The 5,914-nt window shown below is 40.3% G+C and overlaps 1 non-coding gene across 1 annotated transcript; it reads right to left on the reverse strand.

Annotated features, from left to right (window-relative positions):
• Positions 1-577: 577 nt before the first annotated feature.
• On the reverse strand, positions 578-682 carry LOC141681044 (small nucleolar RNA R71). Its single transcript, XR_012558486.1, has one exon. It is a non-coding gene; the product is annotated as a small nucleolar RNA R71 (small nucleolar RNA).
• Positions 683-5,914: the final 5,232 nt, after the last annotated feature.

Raw genomic sequence — 5,914 nt, forward strand, 5'->3', positions numbered from 1 at the left:
TCTTAATATTAACCTAATATTAGTTCGTGAATGTGTTACTTATTAATTTATATGATATCAACTACATTTTTGGAAATATATTTTATTATAAATATATGTTGCGAGTTGCAGTTGAGGTTGCGATTTTGCAATTCTCAAGAATTTGAAACCGCATCCAAACCGCGAATGAGTAGTTTTTAAAATTTAAATCCACAACCAACCCACATTTCGCGATTATCCGCAAAATGCGGTTCAGATGCGAGCGGTTGGATGCGGTTGAGCGGTTTGTCTGTACACCCCTAGCTAATACCTTTGAAATCAATCCTGGCACGATTCAAATGGTACAGAATTTAGTCTAGTTTGGGGGTGCTCCAACAGAAGATCCCAGTATGCACATTAGGAATTTCATCGAGATCTGTGACACCTTCAAGTTCAATGGTGTTTCGAAAGATGTTGTGGAACTGAGAATTTTCCCATTTTCTCTGAGGGATAAAGCTAAGAGCTGGTTGCACTCTCTACCAGTGGGTTCTATTGCGACATGGGAGGATCTTGCGCAAAAAATTCTTACTAAATTCTTCCCTATGGCAAAAACAGCTTCAATCAAGAATGCTCTTACTCGATATGCACAACAGTCGGGAGAATCTTTATGTGAAGCTTGGGAGCGCTACAAGGAGATGCTCAGGAAGTGTCCTCATCATGGAATGCCTGATTGGATGGTAATCAATTGCATTTATAACGGGTTGGGAGCACAGTCGAGACCCATGCTAGATGCAGCATCAGGTGGAGCCTTATGGGCCAAGAGCTATGAGCTAATTGAAATGATGACTACTAATGAATATCAAAACCCAACTCACAGACTGCCACAAGGCAAGGTAGCGGGAATTCTGGAGGTGGATACAACTACGGCTATAGCAGCTCAGCTAAATGCATTGACTATGAAAGTGGATTCTCTGGCTAACTATAGAGTTTATCAGATATCAAGTGTTTGTGAGCTTTGTGCAGGAGCACATGCGATGGATCAATGTGTTACATCTAGTGACTCAACACAGTTTGTGAGTAATTTTCAAAGACCACAACAACCACCTCCATCCACTTATCATCCTAACAACCGAAACCATCCGAATTTCAGCTGGAGCAATAATTAGAGTGGTATGCAACATCCACAATAGCCTTATCAGCAGTTTGGAGCCAAGACATTCAACCCTCCTGGTTTTCAACAATAGTATGCACCAAGGCAAAAATTTCAGCCACCGGTAATACAACAACAATCTCATATAAGTGTTGGTCAATCTGCTAATGAAAAATCTGAATTGGAGGAATTGAGGGTAATGTGTAAAAGCCAAGCGGTTTCGATCAAAACTTTGGAGAATCAAATAGGACAAATTGCTAATGCGTTGCTGAATCGGCCATAAAGAACTCTTCCTAGTGATACGGAAGCTAACCCAGGCAAGAGGGAAGTCAAAGAACAGTTAAAAGCAATCATTTTGAGGTCTGGAAAGGTCTCTAACCATCAAAATTCAGAATCTGAAAATTTTCGGCAAAAGCCAAGCACGCCCGCGCTCCATACAGGCATGCCCGCGCCTGCCCCTGTACCAGAAACTATAATTTTTGATTATACAGCTGATCAGAAGGATGGTGAAGCGGAAAAGAAGAAAAATTATGTTAAACACACTATTCCTGAGCTGAACACAAGAGACAAACATGCCCATCTGCCTCCTCCATATCCTAAAAGACTTCAGAAGCAGAAGTTCGACAAGCAATTTGCCAAGTTTCTGGAGGTTTTCAAGAAATTGCATATTAACATACCTTTTGTGGAAGCTCTAGAGCATATGACGAGCTATGCTAAGTTCATGAAGGGTATTCTATCACGGAAGTTGAAGCTTGAGGAGTTGGAAACCGTTGCTCTAATGGAAGAGTGCAGTGCGGTGCTGCAACAGATACTGTCTCCTAAACTTAAAGATCCAGGATGCTTCACGATACCATGCACCATTGGCGAGTTATCTTTCGACATGTGTTTGTGTGACTTGGGAGCTAGCATCAATCTGATTCCATTGTCTGTCTTCAGGAAACTTGATTTGCCTGATCCAAAACCTACAAACATATTTTTTACAACTGGTTGATCGGTCCATCACTTATCCGCGAGGTATATTGGAGGATGTCTTGGTTAAGGTGGATAAACTCATCTTTCCTGCTTATTTTGTCATCCTAGACTTTGAGGAGGATAAGAAGATACCTATTATCTTGGGAAGACCATTCTTAGATAAAGGCCGAACTTTGATCGATGTGCAAATTGGAGAACTTACAATGAGGGTTCAGGATCAGGATTTTACTTTTAATGTCTTCAACACAATGAAATTCCCCACTGATGAAGAGGAGTGCTATAATATAGAGATGGTCGATTTTGTAGTGAATTCAGAGCTTGATCAATTTCTAAGGTCAAATACCTTAGAGAGAACCTTAACAGGGGAATTTGATAGTGAAGACGAAGAAGGGGCAGAGCAACTTTAGTTTTTGAATGCATCTCCGTGGAAGAGGATGTTGGATTTGCCATTCAAGTCTCTTGGATTAGTAGAGCCGAAAAATTCTCAGTAGCGTCTTAAACCATCTATTGATGAAGCTCCCATACTTGAGCTCAAACCATTGCTTGATCACTTGAGGTATGCTTTTTTAGGTGATCCATCTACTTTACCTGTTATTATTGCATCTGACCTTTCAGGTAGTGATGAAGACAAGCTCTTGCGAATACTAAGAGAGTTTAAATCATCAATCGGCTGGACTATAGCAGATATCAAGGGAATCGACCCTTCCTATTGTATGCATAAAATTCTGCTTGAGGAAGAAAGTAAACCTACCGTTGAACATCAGAGAAGAATCAATCCTATTATGAAAGAGGTGGTGAATAAATAAATTCTTAAATGGCTAGACGCAGGGATCATTTATCCTATTTCAGAAAGTTCATGGGTGAGCCCGGTGCAGTGTGTGCCCAAGAAATGAGGTATTACAGTTGTGGCTAGTGAGATGAATGAGCACATCCCTACTCAGACAGTCACAGGGTGGAGAGTATGTATGGATTATCAAAAGCTGAATAAAGCCACCAGGAAGGATCATTTTCCGCTTCCATTCATCGATCAAATGCTTGACATGTTGGCTGGTCATGAGTATTATTGCCTTCTGGATGGGTACTCTGGCTATAATCAGATTTGCATTGCCCCAGAAGATCAAGAGAAGACCACTTTTACTTGTCCTTTTGGCACTTTCACCTTCCGTCGAGTTTCTTTCGGGCTCTATGGAGCACCTACTACTTTTCAGAGATGCATGATGGCCATATTCTCTAACATTATTGGTATTAATGTGGAGGTGTTCATGGATGACTTTTCTGTTTTCGGGTCTTCTTTTGATGATTGTTTGTATAATCTGGGCTTGGTACTAAAAAGGTGTGTTGAGACCAATTTGGTGCTTAACTGGGAAAAATGTCACATCATGGTGCTATAGGGTATCATTCTTGGGAATAAGGTATCTAGAAAGGGGCTAGAAGTGGATAAGGCGAAAATGGGGGTTATTGAAAATCTTCCTCCACCAATCTTAGTTAAAGGAATCCGTAGTTTTCTTGGTCATGCGGGTTTTTATTGGCAATTCATTAAAGACTTCTCCAAAATCTTTAAACCTTTGTGCAATTTATTGGAGAAGGATGTTCGCTTCAAGTTTGATGAAGAATGTTTAGCTGCTTTCGAGACTCTGAAAAAGAAGTTGACTACAACACATGTTATTACTGCACCTGATTGGGATGAGCCCTTTGAGATGATGTGTGATGCTAGTGACTTTGTAGGTGGAGCTGTTCTTGGTCAGAGAAAGAAGAACATTTTCCATGTGGTTTACTATGCTAGTAAAACCCTTAATGGTTCTCAGCTGAATTACACTACTACGGAGAAGGAGCTTTTGGCAATTGTCTACGGGTTCGAGAAATTCAGATCTTACTTGATTGGGACAAAAGTGACAGTTTACACTAATCATGCTGCTATTAGATATCTAGTCTCGAAGAAAGATTCAAAACCTAAATTGATTCGATGGATTCTCTTGCTTCAGGAACTCGATTTGGAAATCAAAGACAGGAAAGGTACAGAAAACCAGGTAGCAGATCATCTATCATGTTTGGAAGATCAAGGTAAAGCTTCACAAGATAACACGTTGATCAATGAAACTTTTTGGGGTGCAAGAAGAAGAACCATGGTTTGCAGACATTGTGAACTATCTAGTGAGTAATGTTATTCCCTCAAAAATTTCTTATGCTCAAAGGAAGAAGTTTTTACATGAAGTGAAGTGGTATCGATGGGATGAGTCGTTCTTGTTCAGACAGGGGGCAGATCAGATAATCAGGATATGCATTCCGTAGAGTGAAATGGAGGGTATATTGCGAGATTGTCACGCCACTGCGTATGGTGGCCATTATGGTGGAGAGAAGACAGCTGCCCGTATCCTTCTGGCAGGATTTTTCCGGCCAACTTTGTTTAAAGATGCTCATCAGTTCATGTTGAGATGTGATCGATGTCAACGGGTTGGAAATATGTCCAAGAGAGATGAGATGCCTCTTAATGTGCTTTTGGAAGTTGAGATTTTCGATGTGTGGGGGATAGACTTCATGAGGCCATTTATCTCATCGTGCAACAATCAATATTTTTTTTGGCAGTGGATTATGTGTCTAAATGGGTTGAGGTTAAAGCTTTCCTAACCAACGATTCTAAGGTGGTGATAAATTTTCTTCATAAGCGCATATTCACACGTTTTTGGCACTCCAATGGTAATAATCAGTAAGAGGGATCGCATTTCTGCAATCGCAAATTTACATCTTCGAACTAATGGATAGGATGAAGTCTCTAATCGAGAGATCAAGCGAATCTTGGAGAAGGTTGTGAGTCCGTCAAGGAAGGATTGGTCATTAAAGCTAGATGAAGCTATGTGGGCCTACAGAACAGCATTAAAGACTCCTCTAGGAATGCCTCCTTTCCAGTTGGTGTATGGTAAGGCGTGTCATCTGCCTTCTGAGTTAGAACATAAAGCGTACTGAGCTTTGAAGAAGCTAAATCTTGACATGTCGGCTGCTGAAGAAAAGAGAATGCTTCAAATTAATAAACTCGATGAGTTTCGTCTACAGGCTTGTGAGAACAACAAGTTATACAAGGAGAAGGTCAAGAGATAGCATAATAGGAGGTTAGCGCACAAGTCATTTGTGTCTGGTCAGCAAGTCCTACTTTTTAACTCTCGTCTCAGACTTTTTTCCAGGAAAGCTTAAGTCAAGGTGGTCAGGTCTGTTCATAGTCAAAATTGTGTTTCCACATGGAGCAGTGAAGATTTTTGATAAGAATCTGAACCAAGCATTGAAGGTTAATGGTCAGAGGTTAAAGCATTACTATGGTGATACGGAGAACCACGAGGCGGTGATCGCTATTCTTGCTACGATTTAAATTCGAAGTTTCACGTCAAGCTAAAGACATAAAACAAGCGCTTCGTGGGAGGCAACCCACGCATTCTAAAGTATTTTTGTGTATAAAAAAATGAGAAAAATATATTTTTTTACAGAAGCTAGTTGTGGCCGCGCCCTAACCAAGCGCGCCCGCGCTTGCTCTATGAAAAAAAAAATAGGAAAAATTAAAAAACAAAACAACCTCAGAGGAGACTAGTACAAGAGGAACTGGAACTCTGCCCTGACTACGACGGAATGGTCTCCTAGGCATCTGCAATTATATACAAAACATTCTGTAAGGGTGAGCAATCAATTTCTCAGCAGTACCACTATATGAATAACAAGTAAAACAATTTATGACAAAACAATTATAGGAACATAATTCATAACTTGTTAGAAAACAAGTAAAACAAGTATAAACTGGATAACAACAACTAGCATGCTCTATAAAACAATAATATCAGTTCTGTGTTGTGT

Source organism: Apium graveolens, chromosome 8, assembly GCF_009905375.1.
Source record: "Apium graveolens cultivar Ventura chromosome 8, ASM990537v1, whole genome shotgun sequence".
Lineage (NCBI taxonomy): Eukaryota > Viridiplantae > Streptophyta > Magnoliopsida > Apiales > Apiaceae > Apium > Apium graveolens.